The sequence below is a fragment of the Staurois parvus genome, unplaced genomic scaffold (assembly GCF_062004578.1).
Source record: "Staurois parvus isolate SC_StPar_1 unplaced genomic scaffold, SC_StPar_1.0 ptg000402l, whole genome shotgun sequence".
NCBI lineage: Eukaryota > Metazoa > Chordata > Amphibia > Anura > Ranidae > Staurois > Staurois parvus.
In genome coordinates, this window is record NW_028318198.1 from 7,671,948 (window position 1) to 7,687,265 (window position 15,318).

Genomic DNA, 15,318 nt, shown 5'->3' on the forward strand with positions numbered 1-15,318 from the left:
TGTGTTGATTCTGTGGTCTAAAAGGAAGTGGCGTGACCCAACTGTTTGTGTCATCTTTGACTAGTCCCTGATCCATTTTTTCTAAGAAGAATTTGTCACCTGATTTTTCTTTTTTATTCTTTAAAAGACTGTGCACCCTAAATGGTCTTGGTCACTGTTGTAGGCAAGGTCATCACTAGAGAAGCCAAAGGACAAAGAAGCAAGGTTGTGTGGCCATTTCTTTATGAGGAAATGATTATGACAAAGCTGGAAAAGAGAGATGTCTGTTCTCTAGTATACTTGTAAGCATGCTGCTAATGGAGATTGGTTTATGGACACTTCCTAAACAAACATCTCCTGTAATTACTTATCCTATGTCTACCTTCTTAAGGGCATTGTAGGGACCCCTAATATAAGCTCTCACTTTGTAGACTTGAAGGATATCTCTCCTAAGGAACAGAATGGTTTTATATCGAGATTTGGTATCAGATGTGCTATGCACTTCAATGATTAGGGATCTGGTTGAATTCAATAAGAGTTGGTAAGGACAGACATATTTGTCCATCTATGGTTTCAACTTGGTAGCCAGATGCTCTCCTCCATTTGTGAATCCTGCACAATTTGTAGAGAGTAGGGAGTGCTGAGGCCTTTCATGCAGAAAATACCGAAGAAGGATGAGCTGGCTAAAAACATTTTTCTTTTTTAATTACTTTATCCCTGCTGGGTAGACTCTGACTAAGCAGAATTTGGAGCAGGACCTTTTATCTATAGCTTCTTTACATTGTGAAGTGATTTTTGGTATAGCTGTATCAATCTATCTCCCCCCCCCACCTTGCTCATTGGTGCTGGTGCTGATAGTGTGTTGTAAAGTCCATGGTTCTGACCCAGGTGTAAAGGTTGTGTTTTTATCTGTCACATTCTGTGTTTCATGCAAACTTTACAGTCCCCAATGATGTGAGATGTTAATATGCAGCACTTGTAGCAAATGTTGTTCTATTTCATAAAGTTTTTCAGTCCTCCAAGGATGTTTCCCTGAAGGTTCTGCATTTTTGTCTGCTGCTACTTTTGTTTGTGGGGGTTAAGTTCTGAAGGAGCAGCACATGACAATGGGAAATCAAAATGAGGATATTTTTTAAGTCCACAAAAAACATAGAATGGAGTAAATTCAACAGTGCACTATCTTCTAAATCTAGAGCTATATGTAATCAATGGGGTTTACATCTCTGGCTGTCTCATGAAATGCAACTCCTTTTAAGTCCCCTTTTGATTTGTCTATCTGAAGCTCCATTAGGAAGTCACTTATTTCCTTAAGTTTCTGATATGCCTTGCTAGGTGTTTTAGGAAAGTTATCAATTATTTTGAATAGTGCACTTTCTATAGCTTCTGTTGAATCATAACACCCATCAAGTTTGTCTCAGATCATTTTAAGACCAGTTTCCAGGTAATTAATGTGATTATTCTTAGATGTTTTTTACTCTCAACAGACCCATTTCTACAATATTGATATATGAGATCTATTTGCTCACTGTATGAAAACTCTAAGCCTTTGATTGCGTTTTGGAAGGAAGGTCTTCAAGCTCTGTAGCCTTCAGGATGATTGTCAACATTTTCACATTCTTTAGTTACTAATTCACATTGTGCAAAAAGCTTGTCAGGATCAATAGCAATTTGGTTATTGTTTGGCTAAGCTGCATTACTAGGTGGTGTGTAATCATACTTTAATAGAATCTCTTGTCTAAGCAGGCCTGTGACCTACCACTGTAGCATGAAGATAACTTGCAGACTCAAGTTTTGTCTGTGGTAAGCTCATTGTGTGTGGTGTCATTTTGTTTGGAATCATGTTGCTTTCAGACTTATACCTGACTTGCAGTGGTGCTCTGTAGCATCTTTGGTTCATCTGCTCAGCATCACCTTTGTTGCTACTTGGCTTGGAGTGTTGATAGCCATAGTCTACAGTGGATTTCAGATAATTTTGGGGTTCAGTTATTGGACCAAGTATATAACCACATCCACTGCATTCATTATCATGGTTTATAGCTGCTTATTTATTTTTTCTTCTATGAAGGCTTTCTGCATTTCATGGGATGCCTCTTGCTGAGATGTTTCATGTTCTTTCTGGTTTTTCTCAGTATCCAACTGTGCTTTCTCAGCCTCTTACTGTGTTTTCTCTTTTTTAATTTAACTTTCTTGTTCAGAATAGGTTGCTCATGCTTTTACACCTTCAGCTTTTACACAGGCAATGAAAAAAGCTTTACCTGTGGAAGAAAGTTTAGCAGAACCACAAACATGAGACCTTGTCTTGTATTAAGATGCCAGACTCTATGAAATGTTGTTTTGTGGAGGTGCTTGACAGTGTAAAGAGTGCTGTACTGCCATCTTCACGTGACTGCACTGACAGGTTAGCAGGCCTCTGTGTAGTCACTGCCCTGTATCCCACTAGCTAGATGTTCAGTTGCCTACCTAATGGTTTATGCATTATGTTGACCTACCTTGTTACAACATATTTATCTACCCTCCAGTTGCTTGTGGCCTACTTTCTGTGCACTATTGTAGAGTAGTAGCATACTAACATTTAAGTTACATGGGTTTGAGCAACTTTCATCCTATAATTAGGTGTGTTGAGGGGACCAAGCAGCTTCCAGCGTAAAGCTAACCAGCAATGCTGCCATTAAGTGGGGAAATTAGTGTTTTTTTCCACATACACTAAAACATGGTGGTTGGGCTTCCCAGGATGCTTCTTTTTTCCTGTGGTGAGGGTTCATGGGAAGTATAGAGGCCCCATAGAGGTCAAAATACTAATAACCAAGACCATTCTTTTACATGACATAGTAAACTATGGCCACTAGGCCCAAAACCAAGTCAACAGGAATAAAAATTCCTTAACAGGATCTCTATGTTGGAAGCATGGAAGTGTATATTACAGAAGGTCACACTGCTCTCCACTTTCAAAAAACATGCACTACTCTACCTATCATTAACACACTGCTCTACACATAACATATTTTGTAATCCGCAAAGCTTTCTGTCTTTAGTCTGTGCCATGTAAGCCCTATTGGTTACACTGATACATGAACCCAAATTGGACACAGTTCTAAAGGACCTTGAAAGGTACCATTTTTGGTAACGGCTGAAAATGAAATAACTGTCACCTAAGGACACAATGGGGCTAGTGTAAGGTTTGAATTCTAATAAAACCTGTAACAATTATGCCACCTTACATAACGAAGTAGTTGGCCTGAGCTGTAGAAGCTCCTGCTGTGATTTCCCTGGGGGAGGGATGCTTCTCTCTTTCTGCTTAAACATAGAGCCGCTGAGGGTTTTTATAAAGCTATCATTATAAAATACCATTATTCTAAAGCTATTTAATTAGGCAGAGCTAAGCCAGCCGTGACTGTGTGTGCTCTGGAAGGAGAAAGGACTTTAAACAGAGCTTGTCCCAAAGTAGAAAGTAAGTCAGAAGAATTAAAAGAGAGAGAGGAATCACTGGCAGGAAAGATAGGAACATAGACACAGATAATATGTGTGGATATATTCATCTATCTATGACCATCTGTGCAGGAATAAAGTAAATTGCAAAGTTTTTAATGACAGAAAATTCTTGCATTACCTATATGAAGTGATTTTTGTTTTTTCAAAATCCTAGGTTTCAAACTCACATAACACAGAACTGCAAGGGGGTAAAAACCCACAGCAACCAATCCTAAATAATGTAAGTGTCAAAAGTTGAAATCCAATTGGTCATTATTGTTTATTTTATAATTAAATTATGGCTGTACTTTTTCTTCATCTTATAGAAAAAGTTTCTTTGTAGACTGGCAGAGCTCTACGAGACATTTACTTTATGAAGACTACTAAAGTGTATGTAAAGAAAAAAGGTTTTTTTTTCTTATAACTGACATTTATTTTTCCATAAGAAAAGAGGGTAACACCAAAAGTACAAGCTATTGTGCATAGTTTACAGAATGCTATTACAGATTACAGTATCATGTAAGGAGGATGCATGCACGAGGATCCAATATTCTAAAGAACACAAAGATTTTTTTATGTTGATAAAGCAGTAAAACATTTATACCAATCAATGTATGTGAACTCTCTGGAACACTTGCAATACTCATTTTGAAAAATGTACATATCAAAGCTGTCATAGAAAGTCATTCTAATAAAGAATTGTCTTCTCAAGCAATATTTGAATCTTGTGCGGTTATTTGAGACAGCTTCTCCTTTCACACTTTCACACTCAGGCAAAAGAGTGCTCTTAAGTGATGTTTTAAATGTAAACTCACCTCCCTCCACACATCCCCCAGAACAAACTCCTGCAGACATCCCTCCTGGAAGTATCAGCAGCAGCTGTTAGCTCTGCCTCTACCTGTATCTTTCTGCAGACAGAGCTGGAGGACACTGAGCGAGGGCGCTGGAGAGAGCCAAGAGAGTCAAGACTTCAGGTCAGCGCTGTAATAACTTAGCAGCACTGATTTTTATTTAGTGGCATTGGCACTGCTGCAGAAGGAAGCAGTGTAGCCTTATTAAAGATTCATCAGAGCTTTGATATTGCCTATGATGGCAGCGGGGCCCCGTTCCACTTGCCAGGGCCGCCCCTCCAGGTGGCGGAACGCTATTGCCCACTTGCGGCAACCCTGGTAGTTCCGCCACTGCTCGACAGTCTAAGTTAGTATGGAGACACATGGAGGTAATGAATAACCTGGGGGGGCAATTGCCCCCCCTTCCCCCCTGTAGCAACAACACTGTGTGGGCGGTCAGCAAGTGGTTAATGGGTAATGCCAGTATATTCTGTAGCACCCTCCTAGATAAAATGCTAGGATATTAAGGAAATTTAGCTTTTTGTCTCCTCTGTAAGCACTGAAGCAGTTATTGATTGCTAAAGGTTCTTCTAGAGTTCTTCTAGAGGCCCCCCCTTCCCAGCCTCTAGAAGTTTCTAGAACATAGCAGGCTGGAAAGTCAAAAAAGAAGCCTGAATATTTATGGTGCTTCAGCCAATCCCTGGCATGGTGTGTAGCAGGTTTGCTGGAGAGGGACATAAATAGTTGGAGGCCTGGAGCAGCTCTGGAACTAGTCCTGCTGGATGAGCCCCCAGCCTCAGGGGCTCTGCCCCTCTTAGAAAGGGTGCTGAAGTTTGCTGTATGTTCTATATCAGGGCTCAAAATTTCAAGTCCTGAGCTACTACCCTGGCCTTAAGAGTTACTCGCCACCAGTTGCCCCACCCAACTCCTTCCCTGCTCCACCCTTAAACATTCCCTTGTAAATTATCTCATGAAATGATACTGTTAAATGTCTTATGCAGAATAAATATTAACAACAACAAATGTAACAATATTAACATAAATCAATGTAAACACCTCCTCCATCCCATGTCTTCCTTCTTCTCCAGTCCTATCTCCCCCATCCCATGTTCTCCTCTACCAGTCGCCCTTTACCATCACAGCCTCCCTATACCATCAGAGTCCCCCTTTTACCATCAGAGCCCCCCTGTACCAGCAGAGCCCCCCTGTACCAGCAGAGCCCCCCTTTACCATCAGAGTGCCCCTATTACCATCAAAGTCCCCCTGTACCATCAGAGGCCCACCTGTACCATCAGAGGCCCCCTTTTACCATCAGAGTCCTCTTTTTATCATAAGAGGCCCCCCTTTGCCATCAGAGTCCCCCTGTGCCATCAGAGCCTCCCTGTACCATCAAAGCCCCCCTTTTACCATCAGAGCCTCCCCATACCATCAGAGCCCCCCCGTACCATCAGAGCTCCCTTTTACCATCAGAGCCCCCTTTTGCCATCAGAGCCCCCCTGCACCATCAGAGCACACCTTTACCATCAGATCCCCCTTTTACCATCAGAGTCCCCCTGTACCACCAGAGGCCCCCTTTACCATCACAGCCCCCGTTTACCATCACAGCCCCCGTTTACCATCAGAGCCCCCTCGGTACTATCAGAGCCCCCCTGTAACATCAAAGTCCCCCTGTACCATCAAAGCCCCCCTTTACCATCAGAGTTCCCACTTACAAAAGAGCCCTGCAGAGGGGCTGGAACTGTGCATGGTGGGGAAAGAGAGGAGGAAAGCAAAGAACAGGTGTGGCTGGACTGGGATGGTGGGAAGGAGAGGAGAGGACTGGAGAGGGGGATAGATTGCCAGGGAAGAAAGTGCAGCTGCAGCTAGAGCATAGAGATCACTAACCTGTCAGATGAAAACCAGCATGTCTGGGAGTGGAGGTTGATGTGGTGGCACCCTGTACACAGTGCTGTCCTGCACGTTCCCCCTAGTGAGAGACCGTGACACTGGAAACTGAGAATGAGGGAGGAGAGTAAAACACTGCGAATGAGTGGGGAGAGGAATGTGGGAATGGAGAGGGTGATTGGTGCACAGGTCTGGGACATGGAGCGCCAGGGTCTGTCTACCCAGCTGCCTGTGCTGCCTTATGACTCGTCCCCACATTATTTCCACTCGCCAAATGTGAGCAGGCGAGTGGACATTTTGAGGCCTGTTCTATATGGTACCAGCTATGGCATAGCTGGGGGCTATTTTTAAATCCTTTGCTAGCTATGGGTCTGGTTTGGAAGACTCACTGAAGAGTACCCGATGAAAGCTGAAGAGTTCATAGATGTCCTGTGACATTATGAGCATTAAACTTTCCCTCGCTGAAGATTGTCTGGTGGATACTGGGGAGTGTTTAGCTATTTTGTGATAGCTATTCTGTATTCTGCTCAAAATCCTAGTGACTACATGCCGTTTTCCTTGTGAAGTGAAGTGAAGTGAAGTGAAAGTGCCAGTCGTAGCTCTAACTGAGACAATTCTTCCAAGGTCTCAGTTCTGGTCCTCCCCTTTGCTCCTGGCATAATGACTGTTCAGAGAAACCTAGTCTAATGAAGTGTGTCCACCTGTTACTATTCGGTGTTCCTGGACTATCCTATACCACCTCACATCCTCTCCTACTGTTTCAAGTTCCTACTAGTGATGGACTGTATGTTCGGTGACCACACGAACTGCAAGGGCGTTCTGCGGGCTGTTTGCCCGCCATACCCCACAATACACTGCACCCTGACAGTGTATTGTGATTGGCCAAAACAATGCACCTGACCACAGGTCAATCACAGCGCATGATGATGTCAAAAGAGGGAGGGGTGAACCCCTTGTCAAAGACTGTCTCCTGTAATTTTTCTATTACACTTTTTTTTTTCCATGAATGAGTAGCGGTACCATGTACATGGGGGGGCAGTATCTGTGGGTCACCTTGTTAAAGGGGGTTTCTAAATTCCTATAAGCCCCCCACAACCACTGGCCAATGTTGTAAGGAAGAGGCCCTTGTCCCCATCAACCTGGAGACAAGGTGCTTTGGGAGGGCCCCCTGTCCCAAAGCACCCCCCCCATGTTGAGGGCATGTGGCCTGGTATGGCTCAGGAGGGGGGAGAGGCACTGGCTCCACACACCATTTTTTTTAATTTTGGCATTGGGGTTCCCCTCAAAATTCATACCGGGGGGGGACCCCACACGTTTTTTAATTTTTAAATTACCGTGCAATGCCGACGATTCTTTTAACATTAAACTTTTACAAAAAAAGAATGTTTTTAGTAGCTGTGGTAAGATACTGCTTAGTGAATTGTCAACTCTGTTCAAAGTTTGCGGTTAAACTTTCGTTATGTTCGACTGTTCGACCATAACTGAACAGGGAGAGTGTCCGGCCTGGCACTAGCTCTTACAAGCAACAAAATACTAAAAAAAAGACATCCCCTAGACTGTTTAATGATCCAGAGTGAATGGCCTGTTGCTGTGTGCCTGACTGTCTCCACATTAGTTTGGAAAATAAACAGTTTAATTACAATGCCTGCTTTAGGGGTAGTACTAACTATATTTAGTAATGATGGGCCGCAAACTTCGAACTCAATGCAAGTCTATGGGACTCAAACTTTTAAATTCAAAAGTGCCAATTTTGAAGGCTTATATGCAAGTTCTTGACTATAAAAGTGGCATGGAGACTCAGGTACTGCCCTGAGGCACATGAATCAGTGAAAAGGAAAATTTTAAAAAGTACTGTTTTTAAAGGGGCAGTCATTCTTCATTGATTAAAGTTAAAAACAATTCTGTTAAATATCATGCCTGGGGGGTTCCCTTAAACTACCTGCAAAGTTGCACATCTCTACAATGTATAGAACCTGCTACAGCAGGACTGACATTTTGTTTTGTTTTTCAATAAAGAATTTTTTTTGGTAGGTGAGGCTCCCCTTAAAAGTCCTACCAGGGCTAAAAGGCCTGGTATGGCTTTTAGGGGAAACCCCACACACTTTAAAAAAATAAATAAATTACTGTGGGTTTTACTGCGAGTTCTTTCCTAACCTAAAAGTTTTTTCATGTATTTTTTTATGTTATTGTTTTTATATTATTATTTTTTTCATTATTATTATTTATTTACTTCTTTTCAGGGATAATAGTCTCCCCTCAGTCTTATATAGTGTGGGGTGGGGACTATGCACTGTGAGAGTGCAGTGCATTATGGGGTGTTTGGCGATAGAACAGTTGGTGGTGCCTTCACACCGTAACCCTTCAGAGTTATTCTTAATGAGTGCAGGATTGGACCCTGCTCTAAAAATTCAAATTATATGCACCTGTCACACAGGTGAGGAAAAATTAAGAATTGCGTGTTGGTGGTGCCTGAACACTGTTTCCCCTCACAGTTACTCTTGCTGGGCACAGGAATGGGTCCTGCTGTTAAAAATTAGAGAAAATTTTGAGAAAAATTGTAAAAAATTTAAATTAGATGCAAACAGGTGCAGAAAAATTGGACCTTGGGTGTTGATGGTGCCTGAACACTGTAACCCCTCACAGTTACTCTTGCTGGGTTCAGGAATGTGCCCTGCTGTTAAAGATTAATAAAAATTAGAGACAAATTGTAAAAACTTTAAATTAGATGCACCTGTCAAACAAGTGCAGAAAATTGGGCCTTGAGAGTTGGTGGTGCCCTAATCCAAAAACATTGTTGGAAGCTAGCTTAATCAGGATTCAGGAATAGGATAGGTAGCATAAGCAGTCTTCAAGAAATCCCAGATATTTAACAGTAATCAGTTACATCAACATCAGGGGCTTGATAGCTGCTGTTGATCCAGGACTGATTCATTGTGATAAATGTCAGCAGGTCATCGGAGTCTGTGAATAGACGCACTCTTTTATCAATCACAAAACCTCCAGCAGCACTGAAAGCATGCTAGATGCAGGAGAGGCCAGTAGCTCAATGGCATATTCTGCAAGTTCTGGCCAGTGATCCATCCTCAAGACCCTGTAACCCAGTGGATGCTCAGAAGCAAGGTCTCCAAGTCTGCTCTTTCCCCTAGATAATCCTGCACCATATGATGCAGATGCTGCCGATGGGTGCTTAAACCTAACAGCCCTGGGCAACAAGGACGAAGAAATTGTTTAAAGGCATCAGTCAGCCAGCCTCCTTCTCCAGTGCTCTTTCTTTGACTGAACGAGGCCTCAGAAACACGTTGTCGAGGAAATGGAAACCTCCCAGTGTCTGGAAAGATGTTACGCAAATTTTTCATCCTCTTCTCCCTCTGCGAAGGCAGGATGAGCTCTGCAACTTTACTCTTGTAATGTGAATCAAGAAGGAGGGTTGCCAGTGCTCCCTCTCCTGAATACCATGAATCCTCAGGTCCCTTTCGCAGGCTTTGCAGAATCAGGGCGCCCGCGCAGCATACGTTTGAGGAGCCATGAGATTCTGAGTCCTCTGGGTCACTGAGGATGACACTGTCAGGAATTACCTCTTCCAAGCCACGTACTACTCTTGGCTGGGTTTCTGGGTACTGAAAGCCATCCCTTGAAGACTGCTGTATGTTAACCTCTACTTCAATCCTCCTCCTCTTCGTCCTGTATATTCTGTGGCCTCGCAGGAATGGTATCTGCATAAAAGGGGCCTTGAGAGGAAGTCCTCATTTTCCTCCCGCTATTCTGCCTCAAGTATCCTGTCCATGATTCCACGCAGTGTGTGCTCAAGCAGATGGACTAGAGGGAGTCCCTGGTGCATGCATTGTTGTGTCTCACCATCCTTGTGACCTCCTCAAATGGTGACAGGACAGTGTATGCATCCTTTATCAGCAGCCACTGGCATAGCGAAAAGAAGCCAAGCTCTCATGAGCCTGTCATTGTGCCATACTCACACAGGTACTCACTGATGGCCCTCTGCTGCATGTGTAGCCACTGCAGCATTGTCAATGTTGAGTTCCATCTGGTGGGCATGTCACAAATGAGGCGGTTGGTGGGCAGGTTGATTTCCCATTGAATGTCAGCCAGCCGAACACTGGCATTGCATGACTGCTGGAAATGGCCACTGACTTTTTGACATCTGACTGACATCTTGCAAGCCTGGGTACCTGTTCAAGAAACACTGCACTACCAAATTCAGGATGTGTGCCTAACATGGAACATGTGTCAAGTGTCTCTGTCAGAGGGTGGAGAGAAGGTTGGAGCCACTGTCGCATACGACCATTCCTGGCTCAAGCTGCTATGGCATCAACCACCTCTGAGCCTGACCCTGAAGAGCTGACATAATCTCTGCCCCAGTATGGTTCCTGTCCCCTAGACAGACCAGCTGAAGTACCGCATGGCATCTTTTAGCATGGCTGCTTGCATTGCTCCTTGAACGTTTAGGGAGCACTGCTAGTTCAGAGGACAATTGACCAGAAAAGGCCAAAGAGAAAAAGGAAGAGGAGGGGGTGGAGCAGAAAGATGTGACAGAATCACCACCAGGCCAAAACATTGCCTTTCACATGATGGTACAGAGCTGGAATGGTCTTACGTGACAAGAAATGTCTTTTTGGAACCTGCCACTGTGGTACAGCACATTCCACAAATTCACAGAAGGGGGCAGAGTCCACCAGATGGTAAGACAGCAGTTGTGACACTAGCAATTTGGCCAAGCTAGTATTTAGATGCTGAACGTGTGGATGGGTGGGACAGTAGTTTTTTTTTATGGTTTAGCAACTGGGGTAGCAAAATTTGCCTGGTGAAATCAACAGGTGGTCTACTGCTAGCAGATTGGGTGCACAGATCTGTGGCAGCCATTGCTATATCATCACCCCTCTCAGTGGAGGCTGTTGAGAAGACTTGAGGTATTATAGTAGGGGTAGAGATCACAGAGAAGTCTGCACTTTTTTATGATGTGGGTCTTTCAGGTGCTGTTGCCAATGGGGTGCATGGCAGGTCATCATATGTCTTTTCAAGCATGTGGTCCCCAAGTGGCTGGTGTTTTGGCCACATTTGATCCACTTCAGACAGAGACTGCAAACAGCAATGCTGAAGTCTGCTGCACATGTGTTGAAAAAAGCACACACTAATGAACTTTTGGAAGTCAGCGGGGAGTCAGCAGTATGCTGCACCTGTGGATCTCTGTCGCGTGATGCAATAGGGTGGCTAGCATTACACCTGCCCCTGGAGGACATTCTGCCTCCTTGGAATTGTGCCTCCTCCTCACTTTCTTCCTCTGTTCTCTCAGTCACCCAAGTACAGTCAGTGTTCTCATCATCCACTCCCTCCCTGGAGCCAAATTAGTAGTATGCTGCAGATGGGGGAACATGACTGCCAATTTCTTATCAGTCATTGGCACCCCCTCTGTCTAGGCTCACGTCACTCCCTTACTCTACCTGGGAACCAACATTGGAGCATTCAGATTGCTGGGTATCTTCCAGCAGCATGAGACTGACAATATGATCAAATAGCTCAGATGACTACTTTGTGCATGATGGTGGGGTTATGGAAGGAGCAGGTGTGGTGGATAAGGAGCCTGTGGAATAGGCCACTTTGGCAGCTGTGGTGGAAGGCAAACTAGTATGAGCCTGGGTGACAGAGGATGAGGATGGCTTAGGTATTCACTCCACCACCTCTTCTTCATGTTGTGGCTCATTAACACGGCCAGCTCTGGAAAAGGACAAACGTGCCCTTCCTGCAGAGGGTAAACCATGTCCACGACCACCATTTTTCACTGTGGACTCAGAGGCCGTTTGCCCTCTTTTAGCTGCCTATGAGCATCTGCCTCTCCTAGTTGGCCTTTTGGACATGATGGGGATTTTTTTTAGAGGATTTTTATAACTTTTTATTTTTTGAGTGGGATAGGAATTTGGTGCTTGCGTGCAATACTTTTGTGCTTGGTGCACTATAAACCATTTTATTTATTTATACAGAAAATAGGAGGTACAGCAGTTATGGAGATGTTTTGTGTTTTGTTTTTTTGCTGCTGCAGCAAAAATATTAAAATAAAATAATGTAAAACAATTAGGAAAACCCCCCCCCCCCAAAAAAAAGGTAAATCAGAAGGAAGAACATCTGTGCCTCAGAAGGAGGAACAGCAATTATGCCCTCAATATTTTTAGTGCTGCTGCTAAGGCAAAAAACAAACAAATATAAATTAAAAAATTAAATTAAAATTAAAAAAGCAAAAAAAATGGGAACAGCGGTGATGCACAAGTGCTGTAAAAAAACACTGACACCACTACACTGCTCCACAACACTTCACTACATTGACTACACTGTCTCCTAACACACCACTAACTAACCTCACCTAACTAACTCCACCAACACACTACATAAGTCTTTTGTGTAAGCAGCCTTATAGAGTGTGGGGAGTGGACTTAGTCCATGAGCCATGATTTGCCAAAGTCACTGAGGTTTTGACCAATCATGGCACTCACAGTAAATTCAGCTGTGATTGGCCAAAGCAGTGCACCTGATAGGTGCAATGCTTTGGCCAATCACAATGCACGGTGAGAACGCCCATACTGTTTGTGTGTTCGGCGAACATAATGCCTATCTCTAGTCTTTAGCAATAACCAAGGTCTTTTTTACACTTGTCTGTGGCCATGGCCAACATAACAACAACAACAATAACTTGAAAGCAGAAGATGTTGCAAACTTTCTGACAAGTATTTTTAGCTGTCTGTTTAATTGGTTTTATTGAATTTCAAACGCAATGCAAAGGTCTATACGCTATTATAGGTTATAATGCATTTTCAATCACCATTTACAGTGTTAAAGAGTTAGTTATCAGATGTATAGTTGTCAAACCAGTCTAAACACATAGCAGTCAACAGAGAATCAAAAAACCAAGTTCTGAGGTTACATAGATACATAGTTAGTCTGGTGCAACCAATAAGAAGAGAGAAAAAAAATTATATATATATTAATATATATATATATATATATATTAAATTTTTTCCCCACAAATAGAGCTTTCATTTGGTGGTATTTGATCGCCATTGGGTTTTTTATTTATTAATTTTTTTTTTATATTTTTTACTTTTTGCTATAAAACATATCAATAAAAAGTGTTAAAAATCAAATTTCTTCATAAATTTAGGCCAATATGTATTCTGCTACATATTTTTGGTGAAAAAATCCCAATAAGTGTACATTGATTGGTTTGCGCAAACGTTATAGCGTCTACAAACTATGGGATATATACTGGAATTTATATATTTTTTTTAATACTAGTAACGGTGGTGATCGGCAACTTAAAGAGGGACTGTGATATTGCGGCAGACAATCTGACATTGACTGACACTAACACTTTGTGGGGAACAGTGACACTAATACAGTGATCAGTGCTAAAAATATACACTGTCACTGTACTAATGACACTAGCTGGGAAGGGGTTCATCATCTAGGGCAACCCTGCTTTGCAGGGAAACAAAATCCAGCACATCCCTGTTGACAGGACAGAGCTCTGCATTGTTTACATATGCTGAGCTTTATGCAGTGTGTTTCCTCGCCGATCAGCGGGTGCCAGCAGTCATCCATAGGCCAGCACCTGCAAATCACAGCAGCAGCAGCTTGCATGCGGCATGTGCTCTCCCCAGGGGCGGACTGACCATTTGGAAATTCGGTCACTGCCCGAGGGCCCGGGGTCAGTAGGGGGCCCCATGAGATGCCCCTGGTACCTTTTTCATAGGCTTTTTTGAGTTTGGGCAAGGACACAGGGGCCTCATGATCCCCTATTGCCCGGGGGCCCCATGAGTTGTCAGTCCGCTCCTGGCTCTCCCCCTACCTAGAATTGCAGAATCATATATATATGTGATTCTGCACAGAGCGGCCTCCCTGTAGCAGTAAAACTGCTATAGGATGGCTGGCAACTGTGTAAAGAGTGCCCCCTTGTCTTCTTTGATGATCTTAAAGTGAATACCTCTACACCAAGTTCACTATATGGACCACCTATGTATTTATACATGTTGATCATATCACTCCTTAATCTCCTCTTCAAAAGAGAGAATACATTCAGTTCCGCTAATCTTTCCTCATAGCTGAGCTCCTCCATGCCTCAGTTTGACTGCCCTTCTCTGCACTTTCTCCAGTTCCCTGATATCCTTTTTGTGAATTGTACATCTGACAATATCTAATTTCATAAGTATCCAAGTTAGGCAACGTATAAGGAAGATATACATTTGTAAACTACATCCTAATAATTTGGAACGTCATGTCTAGGAGAACATATCAAGCAGGTGAAGTATATGGAATGGCCATCGAGAAAAGGCTATAAAATGTAGTATAGAATGTAGTGGCTATAGAGCAAGAAAAAAATTATGTTCTGCTTTGCACAGTATTAAGGCATGATTAGGGGGATGTGTTGAAACCCCAGACCCACTGAACTTAACCCTATCTATCTACAGGTGGTGTAGCTGTATCCAGGATGCTCAGAAACAAACAAATCTTATGCTTGTTCTCTAGGAGACTAGACAAATGTTTATTAACTATTATATTATCAACCTTCAGTTTAAGTTTCAAAAATGGTAGGAGCTGCTGCTTCCAGATTTTAGCTAGAGTTAGTTGTGCTTCAAGGAAAATATGCCTTGTTAATTTTTTTTTTTATTTGTGATTTGGTTGGGGGTTTGATGGAGGCATGAAAGAGAGCCTGCCATGGGTTTTTAGGGACTTCTATGTATGTGAAATAATGATTTACTGTATATAGGCAAGAGAACTTTGTCCAAAAAGCCTCAGAAAATGGGCAGGTCCACCAAATATGCATCATGTGTCCAATCATGTGCAATCATTTATCAGAACAACTAGGATACAAGTGGGAAATTTATGTGCGGACCATTTACAATCTTGCTGTTACTTTATATATTACTTCTGTGTTAATTACATTTAGAAAACACTTCACTAAATTACTCAAAATCAGCACCCAGTCTTTCTCAGGATATGTTTGTTCTAGGTCTGGTATATTGTGGCCATTTGTAAAGTTGTGAATACAGTATATAGATCAAATTTAGAAGAGGACCAACATCCCCGCATAGAAGCTTTCTACTGCCTCCAGTTGTCTGAATAACGTGGGACAGACTTCAATACTAGTATGTAATGT